The sequence below is a fragment of the Gossypium hirsutum genome, chromosome A09 (assembly GCF_007990345.1).
Source record: "Gossypium hirsutum isolate 1008001.06 chromosome A09, Gossypium_hirsutum_v2.1, whole genome shotgun sequence".
Lineage (NCBI taxonomy): Eukaryota > Viridiplantae > Streptophyta > Magnoliopsida > Malvales > Malvaceae > Gossypium > Gossypium hirsutum.
This window is the reverse complement of record NC_053432.1, coordinates 23,646,820-23,672,400: the sequence shown is the minus strand read 5'-3', so window position 1 is coordinate 23,672,400 and position 25,581 is coordinate 23,646,820.

The window sequence follows — 25,581 nt, the reverse complement described above, 5'->3', positions numbered from 1 at the left end:
TAACCCTAATCTGACGATGGAGACGAGCTAGGGGTGTTACAGATCCACAAGACAACATCTACCTTAGTGCAGGTTTGTTTCATGCCATCACAAGAGACCTTTGATGGAGGCCATAGGTCTTGTTTAGAGACCTTCTCCCACTTAATATTTTAAAAATATGCATTTTTTTTAATTTTCAATATCAATCATGAATGACCAATATATGCATGACAAGTACATATGACATTCTTTCCTAATCTATATGGCATGCTCATATCATATATGCATGAACATACATTTGTAGTCATATAAATATCATCATGGTTATCTCATAAATATAAAAACATAAAATTTAAATGACTCTGACCAGCCAAAGTTTCCATGATTCCATCCTAGAAAAATAATAAGATTATAAAATTACAAAATTCACCTCAAAGCATACTTTGGTTACTGGTTCACGTTTCCTTCGTTATCATCTCTTCGTCATCGTTTCCATGTCATTGCTGTTGGACCACCATCGACCATCGTCGGTTCTACTAGGTTGGGTTTCTTTCGTCTTGTTTTTTGAGTTTTGTTGGGAAAGAATTTTACAAAATTTTCTATGTCCATTTCCAGCTCACATATTTTATTCTAAATAAATAAATACAACCATTCGTGGAAATAATAGTCCACGATCTAAAATATACATGCCCAAAAAGCAATTTAAATTACAAATAAATTTCTAGAAATCAAACTTTGTTAAAATTATTTTAACATCCAGAACAATAAAGTAATTATATAAATTCATTCATTCACATACATTCCCCTAAACATGCGAATAATTACAAGAATGTCACATCTTATCAAATAAGATGAAGAGAGAAAGATTCGGTCTCGATTTACACTATAAAAATAGTACAACTTGAATCTTATACCAATTTTTAAAAAAATTCGATTTGAAAATGGTTTTCTTACATAGCGAAAAATTAAAATTTTGAAAATCGACCCACTTTGTGATATTTATAACGATAAACCTTGAACCGAAATCATACCCGTGTTTTTGGATAAGCGAATCCTTGACTTTTTTAGCCTTCAACAAAACAATCTTCTCCACTATTCTCATACCACGAACTGCTTTGAATGTGGGCCTGAACCAATTGAATTAAGACATAGAACTAGAAAAAATTTTCTTTTATCTTTGGGGTGAAAACAAAAATTTTGTCTTCTTTAATAGAAACTGATAGAATCGTTATTCTGAAAAATATATTTAATACTTGAGAATAAACTCTCTCTATTTTTTGGTAGAGTAACAATCTATCCAAGTTACATAAATATCTCTACCTATGTAATCTATTTATAGGAAGAAAAGGTAGAACCGTTGTTGAATTGTAGAGGTTTATTTCAAATAAAAAAACAACTTCCTAATCCAACTAGAAGAGGAAAAAGGACTAATAGGGTGTGTTTCCCTTCATATATATTATGATGAGGATTAGGGCCTTTTATTGTATTAGACCCAATTATATTTTCTTTCTGGGCTTTTAATCCATCACTTTATAATTTAATCCAACCCAATACATATTTTTCTATTTTCCAAAATAAACATTAACTTTCCAATTAAATAATTTTCTCATCCCAATTTTACCCCGTTAAAATTATGATGATTTTACCCCTGGTAAAATTTCCAAGAATATATTTTTAATATTTCACAACTCAACTTGTTCATTATGATCGAATGGTTTATTTTTATTTTCAGGCTTTAAAACTACTTAAAAACATAAACTCATTCCTCTGCTCATTTTTGAGTAATCCATATATATATTTGCAAATGGATCATTTCTCATCTTCATTTCCATTTCTATTTCCATTTTTAGTTTTGAGAAACCCGCATTCATTTCCAAATGATTTCATTTCTCCATTTCGGAGAAAACCATAATCATTTATGAATGTTTTCCATTTCTCTGTTTCTATTCATTTCATTAATTTTGATTCAAACACGCAATTCATTTCTGGTTTCAATGAGCTAGCAGAGGGACCAATTGGACATATGTAATTAGGGTCCAAATTATTTATAATTAAGTTTTAGCTTTTTGCCTATTAATTATAAACTCATTTAGTCACGAAGTCATTCCACTATAGTAGCGTGACTGAGCTCTCCCAAATGACAAACCATTATAAAAGCAACTACTCAATGCTCGTACAATGACCTTGTCATAAGCGTGTTACCCTCATATGATATCCTTGATCTCTTTAGGAAAATATATGCTTTCCTAATATGATCCTATTTTATCTCATGGTAACCATTACATCTTCTTTCATGAAAATTCAATCATTATCAAATAGTGATGAATTGATTCATCACAAAGATGAACAATCCATGGTCAAGTTTACTTTTCATCAACCATGTAATGCCAACGAGAGGATATCTTTTACCCATGTTTTAGGCTATGAATTCCATTGTTGCGAATGATGCTACATACTGAAGAAGTCGTACACCCAACAAAATAGCTTTCGGTTCCTTATCTATTTGAACTCAGGCTTTTACTTACATTAAAGTGTACGAGTCACGTATACATAGTCAATCATTCATTCAAGATTTAGGCATGCCACACTATGTGTAACAACCCATTTTCAGTGAAATCGGAACAGTGGTTTCGGGACCACAAATCCGAGCTGGAAAGAAAATTTATTTTAATATTATTGCATGGTCTGCATTATGATAGGAATGTCATATGAAAATTCTGATAAGAAAAATTTACCGATTTCGTGTTTAATTATGGAAATGATCAAATTGCATAAAATGCAAAAGTTGAATTCTAGTAGTTAAAAGGATCAATTAGCTATGGAATTCAAAATAAGAGGTCCTTATATGGTAATTAGACCATTAAAGAAAAGTTAGTAGATATTTTTGATGAATCATCCATGGGAAATTAGAAAAAGGCAAGGACTAAATTGGAAAGTGGAAAAATTAATGGATGATAAATAATTAAATAGAGATATTAACATTTTATATCATCTTTATCCCCAAAAATTCCATGGAAACCCTAGGAGAGAGTAAGGAAACTAATAAAGCTTAATTAGGTATGTTTTCTTGTCTCGTTTTTAGTAATTTTTATATTTTTGAGATCGGGATAGCTTAATCTATCTATGTTGGGGATTAATTTGAAAAGATATCAAAGTATCAAAGTTTTTCCATGGATAAATATGTTGAAAATTTGAAATTTATGGTAGAAAATGAAAGGTTGTTGATAGATGGACAACTTTTACAAAAAAAAAATTGATGAAATTATGATTTAGGGACTAAATTGCAAAGATGTAAAAGTTATATGAAAATTTTGGTTAGGCTTGGAATAAGGATTAAATTGCATGAATTTCAATTTCCGAGCCTAAGGACAAAATCGTCATTTGTGAAAAGTATAAGGACAAAATAGTAATGTTACCTAGGATGTGAATTGAATTAAATTGAGTATGAAATAGATTAAATTGATGTTAAATTCATTTATATGGATCCTGAAAGACCTAGTACTGAGTTGGATGAAGGAAAACAAAAAGTTTCGGATTACTAGATTTCGTGTTCGAACAAGCATCGAGGTAAGTTCGTGTAACTAAATTGTGTACATTTATATGTTTGAATTAAATATTGTATATGTGAATTGTATAATTGTCATGTATATAAAATTGATTGAATATCCGAAAATGTCTGATAAATGTTAAGTTCCGTTTGAAAAAATGAAAATCGATGGATACAGGATTTCCCTTATTGGTTGTAGTCTAGCATATGTTGTGGACACACCACAGCTTTTACGTGTGTTCCGTTATAATCTCTCTCGACCAACCCGTATATGGTTCTTGCTCTCGTTATAGCTCTTTGGAGTATCTCGATAGGTTGTGATCCTACATGTGTTGTGGTCACACCTTAGCTCTTATGAGCATCTCGATTAAAGGCTCTTTGTGAGCTTCCCGATAATACTCACTTGAACTTCCCGATATTGACTATCCGGAGCTTCCTGATATGGTTTTTTGTGAACTTCCTGATAAGGTTCTTTGTGAACTTCTCTATTATGGCTCTTATGAGCTTTTCATGATATAGCCCAAATAAGTTTCCTTATAGGCTTTTTATGAGCTTCCTGAAATGGCTCTATATGAGCTTTCCATTACAAGGCTCGAGAGTGTGCTTCCTGATTATGTACCCTAATTGGAACCCCTGGAAATGAATTGACGAATTATAGTAATGTACACTAACTATATGAGCGTATCTATTGATATTTCTAATAAATTCAACGGGTAAAGTTTTGACATGACTAAACTGAATTTGAAATGATTTGTTATCAAAGTGTACATGTAATATGGAATAATGTTATGGAAAGCATATGTAAACGAAAGACATTAAATGATGAGCTCATCTATGTTTTTGGTATTATGTAAATTACTTGACTAACATACTTGTTTGAGTGTATGTGATTAGGCAAATTTGTCAATTTCTTGGAAATCATGTTATTGTACGCTTATTTGAATGAATGTAATTGGTAAGTTTAATTCTTGTTACACAAACTTACTAAGTATTAAATGCTTACTAGTTTTTCTTTTTTCTATTTTATAGTGCTCGGAAGCTCATTAAGGTTGCAGAACGGTCGGAGAATCATCACATTATCCTCCAGCTTGTTTTGGTATAAAAAGTAATCTTATTTTGATATAATGACATGTATAGGTTAACTTGACCAATGTTGGCAGGTACATGGTTGTTTGTAATTTAGTCATTGGAATGACTAATAATGGTTTGTTTTGGAATATTGTTATGAGGTTATATATGTCATGTTTAATATATATGTATGTGGTTGGCTAAATTGAATTAGAGTAAAATAGAAATCATTACAAGAAGGTAAGTTTGATCATATGAATATGTGATATTATTTCATACATATTAATGATGTTTGCTTGATTTATATGACTTGAATTGGTTGGCAAATATATTCAAATGTTGTTGTAGGTTGAAGGTTAAATATATGTCTTGACTGTGTGTGACACACTACTTGGCACATGGGCATGTGGTTTGGTTGTGTGTCCTCTGCATCCTAAAATTGAGAAATAGAATGCTCAGAATTGGCACACGGGTGGAGACATGGGCATGTGTCTCAGTCGTGTGTGTTATACGACCCAGAACACGGTCGTGTGCCTTAGTCGTTTGAAACCTGCACCTAATTTATGAAAATTAAATTCACCACACGGCCTAGCACACGGGCGTGTGGCAAGTCATGTGGCACAAGTCAGGGAGTTACACGAGTAAGGACACGGGCTAGGACACAGCCGTGTGCCTCACATCGAATGTCTACACGGCTTGAGACATGGGCATGTCACATGGCCGTGTGAGCCACATGGCCTACTCACTCGGGCATGCGACCCTTGTATATAAGAAAAATTTTGGAATAGTGCGAAAAATTTTCTGAGTTTTCGATTTAGTCCGAGTTGATTCTGTTGTTTAATTTGGGCCGCGAGGGTCCATTCATAGGACAATATGAGAAATTTTAATTATGAAAAGTAAATGACATAAATTATATGAATTACTCTGTAAACTCAGGTAATGCTCTGTAACCCTATTTCAGTGATGGATACGAGTTAGGGGTGTTACACTATAAATGTCACAAGTGAATAAATCCATAAAAGAACTCATGATCTGTTCTGCTTGGGTCCTGTCTAATGTACTGTCAGTTTAGTTAGTCACATTTATGTCTCTATCTTCTGGGAGTCATCCGCTCCAATGCTCAAGACAAAGAATCTCCCCAATTGGATAGTATTTCAATTGGTCTGCTAATTTCCAATTAGACAAAGGACATGTTTAGATTCGTCTACTAATACAAGTTTTCTTTCTATATTATGACCCAACCACATAATATCGCTAAATATTAGTTAAACAATAGACAACTAGTAAGTAACATTTGCTTTCATTTTGCTTTGCGGTGCAAAAACTGTGTAAGGAAAATAAACAAAGTATTAATATAATTCATGAATAGTTTTATTAACCAATTTATTCAAAAAATTACAAATGTACTTAAACAAAAATAATACACTTAAGGCACCAAATTCAACACGTTTGTAATGGCCCGATAGTTAGGGGTGTCAAAAAATAAAGTTCGAGACCCGTTTCCGTAAAACAAACCCATAAATATTTTTATTTAATATTTACGAGGTTAGTTTAGTAGTGAATTAGATTTTGATTGAGTAAATTTACATGAATTATATGTTGTTAGTGTGTAGGGATCAAATTGCATAAGTATTAAAAATTGAATTATAGATTAAAATCAATTGAGGGGCTTAAGTGGTAAATATAAACTTACCTTGTTGAAGTGGACGGCATTAATGGATAGTATATATATATTATATATGTAAACTTATTATATATGTTATAATAATAAATAAGTTTAAAACTAAATGCATGTATATATGTATTATAATTAAATAATAATAAAAAGTAAAATAAAACAAAAGTGGTATGAATTGAAACATTCCATGCAAATTAAAGAAAAGAAAAGAAAGAGAGAAAAAGGTGATGAAGTTGTGGCAAACCTAGGGACCTTAAGGTTCAAATTCAAAATTGGTTAGTACAATTTAGTTATTTTTTTGTAATTTTTATATTTTTGGAATCCTGATGTTTAGAACTACCCAACTTATGTTGAAATTTTAGTATTGATTAAAATTTTAGATGCTGTTATTGTTGAATAGTTTTAGTATTAGGGATTAAATTGATATATTTTAAAGTTAGAAATGGAAATGGATTAAATTGTAGAATTAATTGTTAATTTTGAGCAATAAGGACTAAAGTTTGAAAATTTTGAAAATTAAGGGTATAATTGAATATAAGGAGCTAAATTTAGCTTAAAGTGAAATTAGTGTAAAAATATAGGATTAAATGTAGAAGTTAAAAATTAGTCTCGATTCAAGGACTAAATTGAAATTTAAGAAAATATAGTGCAAAAGTTAAGAATTTAATGTGAAATTGAATGGTGTAATATTGATGCATTTTAATTATTTTATTTCGTAGCTAACATCATATCGAAATCCTCAACTAAAAAGGGGAAGGATAAAATCGATGTCGAATAGCTCGGAATCCACAGTTTGTGTTTCTATAATTCGAACTAAGTTGTTAATTATTACATTTTGAATTATTGCATATGGTAAGCATTTGAGGTGAGTACTTTGGTACTTTGAGATTGAATTGAGTTCTTATTTGATTGAAATGGATTGAGTTGGTATATATTATGAATGTATTGATTATATGAAGATTGAAATGAATATATGTTTAAATGTGATAATGTGCAAATATGAGAATTGGACGTTGGATGTATTTGTAAGTGAAATGGAACCCTATTAACTGTTTCAGGCTAAGTCGGATATAGATGGCATGCCATAAGATAGGAAGAGTTCAGGGATTTCTTCGACCTCGAGTAGATGAGGCACTAGGAGCCAATTTGCTTCGGTTTATCCGATTAGACATTGGGTGTCAATTTATATAAAGCACTGCGTAGTTATTACTTCGGATTTATCCGATGAGGCACTGGGTGCCAAACTGGTGTGTTAGTTGGATTCGTATATCCGCTCGATTCCGAGTCGTGTTAATAGGGGTAATTAAATTATAAAGTTATGTAATTGACATTGAAATGGTAAAGTATGTGATTTAGAAATGAAAAAGTGGATTAGAAAATGAAATGTGAATTATGTTGTGAACATAAATGAGATATATGAGTAATGCACTCATGGAATGAACATGGGTTGTTTGTGCCATTATATAAGTGAATTGTTAAATGATCTGTGAAAAGCTATTTACATAGCAAGTGATTTGAATTGAGATATATGTTAAAACCAACTAAGTATGAATACTTGTGAAAGTTGAGCATAACATGAAATAATGTGGTAATATGCATGACATCGAAATGGTGATATCTTGTAATTGCATATTTAGATAGTAGTATGATTGTATAATTCAATTTGAGCATTCATGTATCATATCATGTCTTTAAAAGTTCAGATTATAGAAATATCACTGAGTTTTACTCAGCGTGCGATTTTGTTTTCAGTGCGCAGGTTAGGTACTTCTCTTTTGATCTCCGATTCCACATCCAACAATGATCCCGAGCTTAAGTGTGGCGATGTTTATTTTTTTAATAACATGTACCTAAGAGGTCTTTGGTTGATAGTTGTTTTGTGAATGTGATGTAAATTTGGGTTATAAGTATAATGACGATCATTGTATAGAAGTATACGTTTGTGTTTGAATCCATATGTTTGGTATGTTAGTTTGACTCAAGGCTTGATATATGTGTGTGTAACTTTAAGCTTGATATCTTACGTAGCTATATAATAGGCTAATATGGGTGATTTTGGCATGCATGAAACCTTGATTTGGATGATGCCTTGTTAATGTGTTTTGATGATATAAAATGTGGTACCAATAAGGGTATATTGGTTAGGCAACTAAGATGATTATTTTGGCATATTTTGAGTATGTTTAATCGTATTTTGAATAGGTTAAATGATTGGTATTTGAGATGCTTAATGCCCAACCAAGTAGGAAATGGTAAACTTGAGTTTTAAGGTACATTTAAGTGCACGGCCTAAGACACGATTTTTCACACGACTGTGTGTCAGGCGTGTGCCCTGAATGTTTGGTATAATTGCATAAGTGTAGTGTCACACACGGCTAACATACAGCCAGGGATACGATCGTGTGGCCAAAGTCAGAGAGTTACACGAGCTAGGATATGGCCATGTATCTTTATTTTGAAAGTCACATGGCCTAGGGGTATTCTATACGACCTGGCACACAGCCTTGAGTCCCCTATTTTTAAGCATTTTGAATTTTCACACTAAACTTCTAGAATTGTTTCAAATTAGCCCTTTTAGTTCTAAAATCATTTTTAAGGATTTGTAAACTCGTATTTAGGACAATATACATAACTTTCACCATGATTTGAATGAAATAGATTGATTTAAATTATAATTGATTTTGTAGTAATGCTCATAACTTTAATCCATTGACGGAGAGGGGTTAGGGGTGTTACAATCTTGGTCCTGGATTCGCCTGATATCGACTTACAAACCCTACTGTAAAATAGATATCTGGGTGTGTACATAACATAACATATATGAGATTTCTTACTCCCGAAGCATAAAGAACCTTTCTCATGTTCTCTCTTTCTTCTATTGTCTAAGGATAATTCTCCAAAGAGAGATGAAATCTCGATATGGAAGGTTGATTTCCCTTCTTCGAATTGGTCATTGCATAACACTCTAATATCTTGCTTATGTGTGAAGCCTGAGTTAGTGCTATCACTTTTTTCTTTCGATCCCTTAGGATTTGAATGACTAGAAGAAAATTAGCTTCTCCAAGTCCTTCACGCTAAACTATTGGTTTAATTATAGTTTAACTGATGACAAACTCCCTACATCATTCCCAATTAGTAGAATGTCATTGACAATTAGAATGAGAAAGACCACCTTTCCATTCCCCAAACATTTATAAACACAAGGTTTATCTATGCTTTGTTCAAATCCAAAAGTCTTGATCACTTGATCAAATCTTTGATTCCATGAGTAGGATGCTTGCTTCAGTCCATATATGGATCTAAGAAGTTTACAAACTTTATGCTTATTTCCTTTAGCTATTTATCTTGTGGGTTGCATCATATAGATGCTCTCTTCAAGATAGCCATTCAAAAATGTTATCTTGACATCCATTTGTTAGATCTCATAATTGAGAGTCGCCGCAATGGATAGTAATATATGGATTGACTTGAGAATGGTAATCAAAGAGAAGGTTTCTTCGTAATTGATGCATTCTTTCTAAGTATAACCTTTTGCTACAAGTCTGGCCTTTTACGTTTCCACTTTTCCATCTGCATCTCTTTTCCTCTTGAAGATCTACTTCCATCCTATGGGTTTTTATCCCTTTCGATAAATCTACATGTTCCTACACTCAGTTGGAATACATAGAGTCCATCTCAATTTTCAAAGCTTAGAATCAACACTTTACATTGCTGTGTTATATGTAAGTGGGTCATAATCTTCTTGTTCGATAGACTAAATTTTAAAAACACTTTCATCGAATTGGAAGTACTCTAGCCTATCAAAAACCGTCCCATTACAACGAAGCACATTGTGCTGCTGACCTTTTGCAAGTCTACTATTAGGAATTGGTTTTGGAACCATTTCTACAAGGTTTTGTATATTGTTGGTTTTGGAACCATTTCTACAAGGTTTTGTATATTCTCAAAAGTTCTTCGAGTACGTCTTTAGTCCAAGATTTAAAGTCATTCATTTAACTTTTTTTAAGGAAAGTAGCATGAGTTGACATTATAATAGTTTGCTCTTTCGAGTTATAAAACAAACCATCCTTTGATCCCTTTGGATATCCAATATGTGGGTATGGTGTCCCTAAAGCCATAAATGATTAAGATTCGGATTCCTACAAACATGTATTAAAATGATGCATGCGTCTTACATTAAACCCTGAAACTTTTCTAAGTCATTGTAACGATAATTCCTACACCATTGAATCAAGCCATCGTGGGGTGATCATGATCAACTAGTAAGAACGTGGATTTTCATTCAATTAGTACATGAATCTAATTCCTTAGGAATTCGCATGTCCTAATAATCCTGTAACATTTGACCATCTTTCTAACTTAAGTAGAGCTTTGTGGGGAGTTACTTAACTAGAAATCTAGAGTGTATAACCATCAACTCAACACATATCTCGTCATGTACTAGAAATGAGTCATCGTGGGACAATTTCACCGAGTAGCATGCTTTGACTAGTTGTCCTCTTTGAAGATAGAACTTCTAGCTATTCCATATGATAATGCCTACCAAAATGGTCGATCCAATTATCATATGAATAGAATATAGTTCTTATTACTTTCAGGAAATCTCTTCAGTGAGATCTACATGAAAGTCTTATTGTGGGGGTAATGCACTTGCCATGCCATTACAAGAGACCATTAATGGAAGACTTAGGTCTTATTTAGGGACCTTCTCCCACTCAATATTTTAAAAATTATACAAGTTTTTTATAAATCCAATTTCAATCATGAATGATCAATATATGCATGAAAAGTACATGTGACATTCTTCCTTAATCTATATGGCATGTTTTTCTCATATATGCATTAATATACATTCATAGTCTTATAAATATCATCATGCTTACCTTATAAACATACAAGCATAAAATTTAAATGATTCTGACCAGCCAAAGTTTTCATGATTTTGACCTACTGTCAAATGTAGTAGTTAATTTGGTTTAATTTCGCACTTAAGTAGCTTGTTTTCTAAGCAAATTAGGATTTTATATTTTGTTTTTGGTAATTAGGCCTTAGGATTAGAATATAATAAAATAAGTGTTTTTCAACACATTTTGTAGGTGTTGTGATCCACTAGGCTGACACGGGCCTTAGGTTATGCTAATGTATTTAATTGAGTGTATAGGATGAAGATTTAAAGACCCAATTGACGTGGAAGTAAGAGACAAATGATGCACAAGTTTCCCAAGCTGTCAAAGCACCAAACAATCGATTGAGGCTGGAATTGGGTGTCGTGTTGTGCCATAGCCTGGTGTGGCACAACACATATTAACATCCTACCCAAGTAATTTGGGGTTATTTTCGTTCGTGCAATCAAACTTATATGAAGACTTAGGATGTGTCGAAGACCTAACTTAGGCTGCTAAAACCTTTATAAATAAGACATTAGGGGTTGAATGTAATGAAGTCGTCCTAGACGCCTTAAAAAACCCTCATAGTTTAGAATTTGTTTTAGATTACTTTCTTTTCAACTTTTAGATACTTCTTTGTTTTTCTTCTTGAATCAATTTTGATTCAAGGACTTGTTTATTTAATTAAAGTATTCATTTTATATTCTTCTTTGCACTTGTTTTATTTTGTTATTTCAATCGAGAGATTCGCTACTCCGTTCCCCATTCGGTACTTAATCCACAATTATTCAAATCTCTTTTCTTCTTCAAATCGGTCGTGTTTCTTACATGGTTATTCAATTGCAGTTGAGATTATGAATAACATGAGTGGCTAAATCCCTTAAAAGAGATTAACGAGTGGATGAGGATGTGATTAATGGAGGATTTGGGATTTCTTGAGATAGATTGGTTGGTAAAAATTGCGTGTTCTTAAATAGTTAGGCTTGACAACCCTAATAAGTTACCATAGGGTAGACGAGATCAAAAGATGAAGCTGAGTTGAGTAAATTGTAATTTATCCTGGTTGAGAAAGTGATGTCGGAAGATAAGCGAGTATCACCAAATTGATAAAGTTAATTAAAGTTAGGATGTAATAATTGTCTAAAGCGATAACTAATCTACTCTAGAACCCCAATTCGAAGTTATTTGCAAACCCTGAAGTGAGTTAATCTTCCTAATTGGTTTATCAGTTTAGTTCATTTGTTTATCTTTCTTTCTTTCCTTCTTTCTTTTTGTTATTTATTTCTTTTTAATCTTCTTAATATACTTTATGATCCATCGTAATATAGGAATTAATTATTACGACTTAGGCTTAGTATTGTAAAAAAATATTTTCACTATTTGTACCATCCTCCCCTAGGTACACTCCTTGGAATACTTATGATATTTCGTTGTACAACTATATTATAATTTGACCTGTGCACTTGCGGACACCCCTGTTCTCAATTCTTATATTTTTGGTGTTAGATTTATTCTACAAACAATAAATCATCTATGGGCGATCAAATTTCATCCTAGAAAATAATATTATTATAAAATTACAAAATTCACCCCAAAGCATACTTTGGGTCATCAATTTTGCCACCATGAACTATTGTTGCAGTACCGGTTCGTATTTCTGTCATCACCATCTTTTTGTCGTTGTTTTTGTGTCGTCATCGTTATCGATCACCGTCGACCACCGCCGCCACAAGGAAAAATTAGGTTATCGTCAGCCACCATCGGACCACCAACAGTCTCATGCTGCCGGACCACCATTGACCATCCTTTGGTTCAGGTTCGTGTTGTCTTAGTTCTCAGGTTTTGTCAGAAAATAATTTTACAAAAATTTCTATGTCCGGTTTTAACTTCCATATTTTATTCTAAAATAATTAAATTAAAATCCTACATGGAGATGATAGTCCACAGTCTAAAATATACATCTCGAAAAATAAATTAAGGCTTCGTTTGTTTACCAGTAAAACATTTTTCGTAAAAGCTTTTCAGCCTTTTCCAATGTTTGTTTGGCTGAAAATGATTTCCCACGGTAAAACCTATTAGAAAACATGGGAAAAGAAATGCTTATTTTAGGAAAATGTCTTACCGAAGTAAGAAATTTTCGGGAAAAAAAGCTTCATCCCTTTCCCCTTCCCCCATCCTTGCCACCTCGATCTATTGTTTGTCGTTAGCCAGCAATAATTCTCAACACTAGTCTCCAGCGTTCATCTTTGATTTTCCCCATCTTTACCTTTCATTGTCGAAATCTACACTGTACCACCAGCCGACAATGACGTTCATCTTCTTTTCTTGAAGGTAAGAATGAAAAAAATGTGATTGTTTTTATTTATTTTTGTACTTATTGGGGAAAGGCTGTGATCTATTCCAGAAAAAACATGAAGCCCTTTGAGAAACTGGCTCTACTAATATTCTTTGAAAACCTAGCCTAGAGTCCTAAAGCTAGTAACAATGTAATAATGGGCAAAGCAATTCCCAGCCTGGATTCATCATTTTAACTTCTGTAAGTACTTTGAATAAAGTTTCAGCTTTTCTTTTTCCATTGTTAAAAGTTGCAGATTGGTATTTGAAGCTGCCCTTTTTTGCTTTTCTTAAGTGCAAAATGTAGGTGATAAGTCATAATTTATACATATTTTTATCCCATGCTTAGCACATTTTTTGGATGAATTATCATTAGATTTATGGAATTTGATGCTCCTAATCCTTTAATTTCATGTTTTATACTTAGGTGAGCATAGGAGAGTAAAACGAGTGAGAAACGGGCCAAAAACGGAGAAAATAGGTCAACGTGAGAAATCGACACGGCCTGGAGTTCCTTACACGGGTAGACCACACGCCCGTGTCTATTCAACAGACTCTAACACGATTTGAAGCACTTGCACACGGGCGTGTCACACGGGCGTATCCCTGTCGAACCCAAGTCTAGTTCTACTTGAAAAAGGCCACTTTTGAAGGTTTTGAACCATTCTAAAGTCTATATAAACACCCGAGGAGGCACCTAAAGAGATACACGGAGTAGGAGGTAGGGAATTACTCGAAAAAAACAGATTGATCCATCTTAGAAGTCAGATTCTCCTTCAAGACTGAAGATCTCCTTTCAATTTCCTTCACGATTTTTGGGTTTCTTTATGTTTTTTTATCATTATTCTTCTGAGATGTTTTCTTTTACACATATGAACTAAATCCCTTAAATCCCCTAAATACCTAAAGGGAATGAAACCTAAGATGGATCTTGTTATTATTTTCTAAACTATATGATAAATACTTGATTTGTTCTTAATTATGTGTTCTTAATTCTTACTTTAATATTCCAGGATATTGATTCAAGTATTGATCTACTTATTTAGAGGAGCAAAAGTCCTTGTCTAAGAGTAGGTCTAGCATAATTAAGCGGAGTTTATTGCACCCCTAGACATAGGGTGACATAAATCTGCCGGATTAGGGTCAAACCTAATAAGGGAATCCATAGATTGAGTTAATGCAACACTAGGTGTTTTAAGTAGAAAGAGATTTCAATTAATCAACCTAGGGTTAGACGTTGTTAGTCTCGAGAGAGATAACAATATAAATTAGGGATTTCTATGGATCAAGTCAAGCGAATAAATTGTCTAATTCAGAGTCAAATAACAAGTGAAGTCCAGGTGAATTTTTCCTTGGGTATTGTCTAAGTCAATCAGTTTTTCCAAAAGTATTTCCCCAATTTACTTCCTGTGCATTCTTAGTTTAGTTAATTAATTTAGATAAAACAAACCTCTTTATTTTTAGGCTAGATAATAAAAAGAAAGTTAATACTAGTACTTTTAGTTCTTGTGGGTTCGGCATTCCGGTCTTGCTATAAGCTATACTACTGTTCGATAGGTGCGCTTGCCTTTATTGTGATAATAGTTAGATTTCAAGTACGATCAATTATAAATATAAAACTTATCACGAGAGATTCCATCAAGTTTTTGGCGTCGTTCCCGAGGAACTAAGATATTAGGAACACTTAATTTTTATTACTTTAGCCATTTTTTTATTGCAATTTAAATTTTATTTGAGTTTTGTTAATTTTACTAAATTTTCTTTTGTTTTCTTCTGACAGTTTTTTTTATAGTTATGACTAGAAGAAACCCGTCAGGACCATTACTTTTTGACAGTGAGATTGAAAGCACAGCTCGTAAAAACTGAAGAGAAATAAGGCAAAGCCTAAGACATATAGAGGAAGGACAAGAGGACGATATCATAATACAACCGAGGAGATGGATGAAAATCAGAATAATCAGCTTCCTCCTGTGGTTGCTGCAGATCCAATAAATTAGAATCCTACTCCTCATACTATGTATTATTATGCTAAACCTACTTTAACAGGAACCGAATCGAGTATAGTTAGACCTGCTATTGCTACAAATAATTTTGAACTGAAACCTAACACAATTCAAATGATACAACAGTTTGATGGTTTGCAGGACAAGGATCCAAACACTCATTTGGTGAATTTTCTAGAGTTTTGTGACACTTTTAAGATCAATGGCGTTTCTGAAGATGCCATACGCCTTCGGTTGTTCCCATTCTCATTGAGAAACAAAGCTAAACAATGGTTGAACTCGTTATCACAAGGGTCAATCACTACTTGGGAACAAATGATTGAAAAATTTTTACTTAAATATTTTCCGTCAGCTAAAACGACTAAATTGTGGAATGATATCTATGGCTGCAGGTTCAGACTTTTTGCAATGGTGTGAACCCCTCAACAAGGCAACTTGTCGACGCAGCCGCTAGTGGAACTTTAAAAAACAAAACACCTGAAGAGGCTTACGAATGTATTGAAGAGATGTCACTAAATAACTATCAGTGGCAAGTCATGAGAACAAAGCTGAGAAAAGCAGCTAGTGTTTTCAACCTCGACGCAGTTACTATACTATATAACCAGGTAGAACTTTTAAATAAAAAGATTGACGGTTTATGTGGTTCTACTCAGGTACATCCAATGATGAGATGCGATTCAAATGGAGGAGGAGTACACACAGAATATCAATCTTTCAACCCTTGCACCGAGGAGGAACAAGTTCAATATATGGGTAATAATAATTCTATACCTCAAAATAACCCATACAGTAACACTTATAGTGCAAGTTGGAAGAACATCCCAACTTCTCGTGGGGTGGCCAAGGAAATCAAAGGCCACAACATCCTCCAAGCTTTCAACAACCACCTTACCAGCAGGAAAAGAAACTATACCTTAAGGAGATACTAACGAAATTTATCTCGGTGTCAGAAACTCGTTTTCAGAATACCAAGACAACACTTAAGAATCAACAAGCATTGATCCAAGGGCTCGAAACTCAGATAGGCCAGCTTGCTAAATTGATTTCTGAATGACCACAAGGTAATTTGCCGAGTAATACTGAAACTAACCCAAGAGAGCAGCTTAATGCGATTACCGTTCAATATGAAGAAGGGTTAGTTGAACCTGAACCAGAATCAAGGCAAGGAATTGTGGTAAGTAAAGGTAAAGGTGAGATGGACCACAATGAGCAAAAACCGGTAAGTAGAGAGTGCAAACCTCGTGTGCCATACCCCAGTGTGACAAGGAAAGACCACACGAACGAACAATTTGGTAAATTCCTTAAACTATTAAAGAAATTACACATTAACTTACCATTTATTGAATCTCTTTCGTAGATGCCAAACGCAGTTAAATTTTTAAATGAGCTTTTAGCAAACAAGCAGAAGTTGGATGAGGCATTGTATGTAGAGTTGAACGCAGTTTGCTTAGCCATTCTACAGAATAAGCTACCTAACAAGTTGAAAGATCCAGGGAGTTTAACGATTCCTTGTTTCATTGGTAGTTTAAACGTTAACAATGCTTTGGCTGATTTAGGGGCTAGTATTAAAGTCATGCCCTATAAAATGTTTAAACAACTAGGTCTTGGGAAACCCAAACAAACTAGGATGAGCATTCAATTGGCAGATAAAACAATCAGATTTCCTAGGGGTATTATTGAAGATGTACTTGTTAAATTAACAAATTTATATTCCCAATTGATTTTGTTGTTCTAGACATAGAAGAGGATAGTGACGCGCCTTTAATTTTAAAAAGGTCCTTTTTAGCAACTGCTAGAACTATTATTGATGTTGGTACAGGTGAACTCACACTTCATGTGGGTGATGAAACAATCACTCTTCAAGCTCATAATTCTACTAATATTGATAATGTGGCGCAGCCTTCTTTGCAAGAAATACGTTCGAAGAACATACATGAGCCATGTTCAAATAACAACAAAGGACTCATGTATGAAGAACGAAGGCTACAGATCGAGGAACTAGATGAATGGCGTACACAGAAACCAAGAACACACAATAAACCAAAACCACACCATGACAGACTCAATGTTTCACCAAATCAACTTAAGGTTGGAGATGAAGTACTATTAGATGCAGCTGACCCTCGCATTCCCACTTCTAAACCTAATGGAGCAATCCCTTTTACGGTACTTAACATTTTTCCATACGGTACAGTCGAGGTAACTCATTCGAAATTCAGCACGTTTAAGGTAAACAGTACTCATCTAAAACCTTATTTTGATAAAATTGATAGCAGGAATGAGGTGTGTACACTTCTCACACCACCATGACCACACAACAGAGAGGTAAGTCGAGCTTAGACTCTAAATAAGTGCTTCTCGGGAGGTAACCCGAGCACTAACAGTGTTGATTTCCTTGAATTTTAGTTTTTAACATCTAGATCATTAACTAAGTTGTTGAACATAGGTTTTCCAAATCCACATGGTCAGGCACACGGGCGTGCCTTAGGCTGTGCTCATACCACGGGAGGCGACACGGCCGTGCAATATGGCCGTGTGAAAATAGAGCAAAATTTTTCCCCAACACGAGATTCGATACATTGCCACGATCGTGCGACATGGCCATGGGCAATCCAGCCAAATCAACACGGACGGGTGACACGCCCGTTGCTAGAAGCCATGGTAGAAATTGAGAAAATAACACAGGCGTGTCCTCTGGCCATGTGATGATTCCTCATTTCGCGATAAACACGGGCTGGACGTGAGCCACACGAGCGTGTGACACGGCCGTGTGAGACCCGTGTGGGGCTACACGGCCATGCCTCTTTAAAACTCATATTATTTTTATTTTTACTTTTGTTTCTATTTATTTTTGAAGACTCATGTTTATATTTTTAAAACTCTGCTTATCTTTATAAGTATTATCAAATTATTCCCTTAATTCTCTTTCATAGTGGTGTCTTCTCATTTATCCCTCAGAATCATGCCTTTCCTTCAACTTTATCTTCAATTCTCGCTCTAGCTGATCCAGGGATTTCATCCATAATTTTAGGGTAGTTTCACTTCTTTCCCTCTCTTTTGATATTATCTTTGTACATTGAGAACAATGTACATCTTAAAGTGTGGGGGGTTATTTATATCATTACTAGAAAACCCCTGAATTTTTATCTTGTCTCAAATAATTTTCTCATATCATTATTAATAAATTTTGCTTAACTCGCAATTTTTATCGACATGCTTTGAATTAAATCATAAGTAACTGTGTATTGATTGTTTAAACTTTAAGACATTAGGGAATCAAATATGAAAAGTTGAAATTTATGAGAATTAAAATTTCTAGGTTGTTTCCCTAAATTGAGGTATTATCTTGAAGTTTTGAGTTTACAAGTTTGACATCAAATACCCATAATTTTTGTGAGATTTTGATCCTTACAGAGCATATATCTTTCTTGCTCACTAATTTTATTGGTTATGAGTGTGTCAACATTGATTGGTTATTCTAGAACTTGCATCAATTATACATGTCAAGACCACACCTTTGATTTGATATACTAAAATGATAAAGGCACTTAGGTTTTAACCCATTTACCCCATAAAAAGCCTACCCACATAATTGACCCCTAGTGAACCTCTTTGGGCCTTAACTATTTTTTCTTAATTTTTCCCCTTAATAATAACCCATAACTTAACCCTTTTTGATTCATTGAGAATTTTTCTATTTTATTGATTCCCTTTTTGTTGAGATTTAATTTGGTTAATTGCCTAACTATGTTCTTTTATTTGAATCACATAATTCGCTTTTATACTTAATTTGTTCTCTGAAAAAAATACATATTAGTAGTAATTCTTTGTTTTTGAGCTTAAGTTGTTAACTCCGTATTCTAAGAAGAAGCTAACATGTATTCAATTGATAATTAGTTAGTTTTCCAGTTAGGTAATTTATCAAGTTAATCTTGATTCTAACCGTTTCTTTCAGCCTTAATCCACACCTTTAACCCAAGGCCCCATTACAACCCTTCAAAGACCTCTTGATTTGTGTATCATCTCATTTATAGTGGTGGAGACTTGATTTTCATGCAAGCCTATGGTAATAACTTTTCATGTTTGACTAATGAGTGTTTAATTTGAACCTTAAACACATTGAGTGATATGAGTGAACCTTTAGTGAGGATATCAACCATTGTCAATATGGAATCAAAGATAATTACTTAGATAAAGGGGGATGCCTATACTTTTATGATTAAAATGCTCGATTTTGACTATTTGAAACTTTAATGCTCTTTTAGTTAAATTTTCAATGCATGACTACTTGTGGATTATTTCAGAACATTATTGATAGGAATTATAAGTTGAGAAAAATGAATTCTTAATTGTGAATTGAGGACTTTGCTTGAGGACAAGCAAACTTTTAAGTGTGGGGGTATTTGATAAGTTATAATTTATACATATTTTTATCCTATGCTTAGCACATTTTTTGGATGAATTATCATTAGATTTATGGAATTTGATGCTATTAATCCTTTAATTTCATGTTTTATACTTAGGTGAGCATAGGAGAGTAAAAAGAGCAAAAAACGAGCCAAAAACAGAGAAAATGGGTTAGCATGAGAAATCAACACGGCCTGGAGTTCCTTACACGGGTAGACCACACGCCCGTGTCTATTCAACAGACTCTAACACGATTTGAAGCACTTGCACACAGGCATGTCACACGGGCGTATCCCTGTCGAGCCCAAGTCTAGTTTTACTCGGAAAAGACCACTTTTGAAGGTTTTGAAGCATTCTAAAGTCAATATAAACACCCGAGGAGGCACCGAAAGAGACACACAGAGTAGAAGGCACGAAATTACTCGAAGAAAACCGATTGATCCATCTCAAAAGTCGGATTCTCCTTCAAGACTGAAGATCTCCCTTCAATTTCCTTCGAGATTTTTAGGTTTCTTTATGTTTTGTTATCATTATTCTTCTGAGATGTTTTCTTTTGCACATATGAACTAAATCCCCTAAATACCTAAGGGGAATGAAACCTAAGATGGATCTTGTTATTATTTTCTGAATTATCATACTTGATTTGTTCTTAATTATGTGTTCTTAGTTCTTGCTTTAATATTCCAGGATATTGATTCAAGTATTGATGTGCTTATTCAGAGGAGCAAAAGTCCCTGTCTAAGAGTAGATATAGCATAATTAAGCGGAGTTTATTGCACCCCTAGACATAGGGCGACATAAATCTGCCGAATTAGGGTCATACCTAATAAGGGAATCCATAGATCGAGTTAATGCAACACTAGGGGTTTTAATTAGAAAGAGATTTCAATTAATCAACCTAGGGTTAGACTTTGTTAGCCTCGGGAGAGATAATAATATAAATTAGGGATTTCTACAGATCAAGTCAAGTGAATAAATCGTCAAATTCAGATTCAAATAACAAGTGAAGTCCAGGTGAATTTTTCCTTGGGTATTGTCTAAGTCAATCAGTTTTCCCAAAAGTATTTATCCAATTTACTTCATGTGCATTCTTAGTTTAGTTAATTAGTTTAGATAAAACAAACCTCTTTATTTTTAGGCTAGATAATAAAAAGAAAGTTAATACTAGTACTTTTAGTTCCTGTGGGTTCGACATTTCGGTCTTGCTATAAGCTATACTACTGTTCGATAGGTGCGCTTGCCTTTATCGTGATAATAGTTAGTTTTCAAGTACGATCAATCATAAATATAGAACTTATCATGAGACATTCCATTAGTAGGTATATCACAAATTATGCTAGAGGTCCAAAAATCTGTAGGGTGATTTATTGATGATGTAACACCCTAAACCCGGCCTAGAAGTTTGGCTCGAATTTGGCGTGTCAGATTGAAGTGCTTTTCGAAAACCATGTTTCCATTAAAAACCCTTCTTAATAATTAAAAACTTATACCCTTTTTAAACCTTGTTAGAAAACCTCAGCTAAATAACATTTTTAACAACTTTGTAAAAATTTTGGTAGTTGCGAAAGCTTAATTTAAAAACAATTGCGGATATGTGATGTTTTGAACAACAGTAGTTGCTTTGGAAAACCGTGTTCTAATACTAGCAATTATAAGAACAATAAATAAAATTCCAAATTTGAAATCTAGAAAATTACAACGACTTTACTACAACCCATATAAAACATTTAAAAGTAATAATCAAAACTATAAAATAAACAGTGTGTGTGGCTTCCTCCGAGCCCCTCGTAGCTCCGATCTATCTAAGGCTGGAAATTACCTGAAAGGTTAATAAACGGGGTAAGTTTACGAAAACTCAGTGTGAAATCCCCTACTAAAAAGGAACAGTCAGTCATATAAAAGAATTAAAAGTCTGGCCCCAGCCTTACTTTCAGTTTCAGTATCAATTGGGCCTTAGCCCACTATAACAGACAGTACCAGATGGGCCTTAGCCCATTACAGAATAAGAAACATTATCAGAACTAGAATAAAAATGAGAATCAGAATCAGAATCAGAATTAGAATCAGAATCAGAATCAGAATCAGGTGACAGAATTAGAATCAGAATCAGTATCAGGTAACAGAATCAAAATCAGAATGTGAATGCAATCCCAACCCAATCCAGCCGTATACACCCCCGTACCAACCTTACACCATGTGGGGAGACTACTCGACCCACCCAACCGCTACACACCATAAAAATTGCAGCGAGGCTGCCAGATATTGTGATGAAGTCACCAGATATAGATATTGTGGCTAGGCCACCAGAACAGATATATATATGTGGCGAAGCCACCAGATTGCAGCGAGGCTGCCAGATATTATGACGAAGTCACCAGAACAGATATATGTGGCGAGGCCACCAGATTGCAGCGAGGCTGCCAGAACGCTTCCTCTATCAATATAACCCATATCCCATGCAACAGATATACATGTCATGGCATACAACATACAGAATCAGAATATCATGCCCATATTTGAATCAAACAGTCACAGTCAAGTCATTCATATCACCAACATATATTTACAATCAAATCTGTCAACCACACAGTCCAAGTCAGTCACTTGCCCACAAGGGCAAAACAATCATTTAACACCCTAGGGGTAAAATAGTAATTTCTAAATCGAGGGTAAAACGGTAATTCTATAAATCGATGGTAAAATAGTAATTTTGTAAATCGAGGGTAAAATGGTAATTCTATAAATCAAGGGTAAAACAATAATTTTGTAAATCGAGGGTAAAATGGTAATTTTGTAAATCGAGGGTAAAACGGTAATTCTATAAATCGAGGGTACTTTGGTAATTTTACAAGTCGAGGGTATTTCAGTAATTTGGTAAACTAAAGTATTCTAAATAGGGATAACAATACGAATGGACCTAAAGCCCATTCTCGGCCTGCCAGAACGCTTCCTCTATCAATATAACCCATATCCCATGCAACAGATATACATGTCATGGCATACAACATACAGAATCAGAATATCATGCCCATATTTGAATCAAACAGTCACAGTCAAGTCATTCATATCACCAACATATATTTACAATCAAATCCGTCAACCACACAGTCCAAGTCAGTCACTTGCCCACAAGGGCAAAACAATCATTTAACACCCTAGGGGTAAAATGGTAATTTTCTAAATCGAGGGTAAAACGGTAATTCTATAAATCGATGGTAAAATAGTAATTTTGTAAATCGAGGGTAAAATGGTAATTCTATAAATCAAGGGTAAAACAATAATTTTGTAAATCGAGGGTAAAATGGTAATTTTATAAATCGAGGGTAAAACGGTAATTCTATAAATCGAGGGTACTTTGGTAATTTTACAAGTCGAGGGTATTTCAGTAATTTGGTAAACTAAAGTATTCTAAATAGGGATAATAATACGAATGGACCTAAAGCCCATTCTCGGCCCAATGGGCCCACACGCTCGTGTGGCCCTTTTAGCCCAAATCTAGCCACAGATATGAGATTCACCTAGCCTAGTTCAATATTTACTACACAATCAAACAACTTATCCAATTGAGCCCGTAGGCCAATTGGGCCCACATGGCCCTTTTCAGCCCATCGTAGCCCGAAGTAGCCATCCTACAGCTAGAGTAGTGAGAAACACACACCTGTTAGGAGACTGCAGTTAATCCACACTCCAAACATTCTTAGCTGACGCCTAACCCAAACGAGCACGTCACAAAGCGAAAGGGATCAGCCAAGAAAGGTATGCCTACTCTCCTCATGGTTTGCTCTATTTAAAGCCAGCTCTCCATCTACTCTTATGTTAGCTTCCCGATGTGGGATCCCTCCATCACCAGAGTTTAAAACCAACACCAACTCTTACCGTCCCAACATAGTAAAATAATCAACCTTTGTGTGCCAAGGGATTCGAACCAAAGTCCTCTCACATGCCAACTCACGCCACCACCACTAGGCCATCAACTCATTTGTGTCATAAATCCAACACATTAAACTTTAAAACGCACCTACTTGCTTTCAGATTTATTGAAAAGAAAAACCAAAATATATTGCAAGAGCAAAGACCTGAACCTTGGACCCCTTGCTTCCTCTATGGCGTCACTTCCTTGTCCCCTAAGTGGCGCCACCTTGCCACTACACCACACTCCTTTTTGTGGCACAATTTCCCCAACAATATTCTTAAGGCCTACCTACTACACCCAGGGTTTGATTCACCTTAAACCAAAATTTTTGCTAGAGTCTAGGTTTGAACCCAGGACTTCTCCAACACTTCTTAGCACACTTAACCACTAAAGCAAGCCTTCATTAACGAAATTTACATGCACAAAAAAATATTATAAGCTGCCTTCAACCGCTCCCATGCTCAAGGCCCAAAACTTCTAGGCCCAAATCAGGGTGTTATAGATGAATCCAAGGTATTTTGATCTTATTGGTTTTGAAGCAATTTGGCTTGGCAGTTGTTCAGTTTGATCCTAGTATTTTGTAGAGCTTAATTAAATATGCATTGGTGCATTACTCTATAGTCTTATTTTTATTGTTTCCTTATAGCCTGAAAAAGTGAAGTTTCAACTAAGATTGGGACAAAGTAAACCCATTTATAATGCCTTCAAGGCGATTAAAGAATGTCCTGATTGAAAATCGTTGAGTGAAGCTCACAAACATATTATAGATGGTAAGTATATGTTCCCTTTTCACTTTGGTGCCTTAATTCAAAGCTAGAACCAGTACTTAATACTGAATGCACAATCTATTAGTTGGCTTGCTATAGCATATATTAAGATGAGCATTTTGGTAAAAAAATAAAAGAAAACAAACAAACAAAAAAACCAACTTAATGTTGTTGCATGTATTATAGATATAAAAGTGTTCTCACTACAACATGCTTTTTCCATTCCTTTTAGTTTCAATGGGTGTTTGACCTGATATCTCTTTTGTTTTATTTTATGTATTCAGCCTAGATAAAGGAAGTTGTTCTTAAAGGTGTTTCACTTGATGATGATAAAAGAGAAAAGTTTAACAGAATTGAACATGTACAATATAATGGTTCTTGGTGTCTAGTTTCTTCTTGTAACCATATAAACATTTATGCTCAATTGTATCATGTTCATTCTTTTTTACTATTCTTTTCTGTTTACTATGAACTAATTTGCAGGAATTGGAGATGTTGTCTCACAAATTTAGTGAGAATGTTTTGGATGCCACAAAGAAGTTTGAAAAGCTAATAACTAATAAGAAAGATATTGATGGTTTGCCTGCAACTGTTCTTGGGGTAGCTGCTTAAACAGCAGTGTCTAAGGTATTCTTTTCCAAATTTCAGCATGTATTTGAATTTATTAATGGTCTCTCATTGTCAAGTCTAGTGCAATTTTTGTTTTTTGTTATGTAATATATGTTCTCTCTCTATACTCGCCGAGGGGCATGAAAATGTAATTGCTGAGAATGGACCATGAACGATTACATTGGATGCTCCAAGTTTTATTTCTGTTATGCAACATGTTTGTAATCGTGCCTTGCGTGAGGAAGTCTACCGTGCTTATATAACTCAGGCATCAAGGGGTCATTTGGACAATACACCAATCATCAACCAGATATTAAAACTTCTGTTGGAAAAGGTTAAGCTTCTCAATTACAATAATTATGCTGAGGTAAGAATCTAGAGTATCTACTA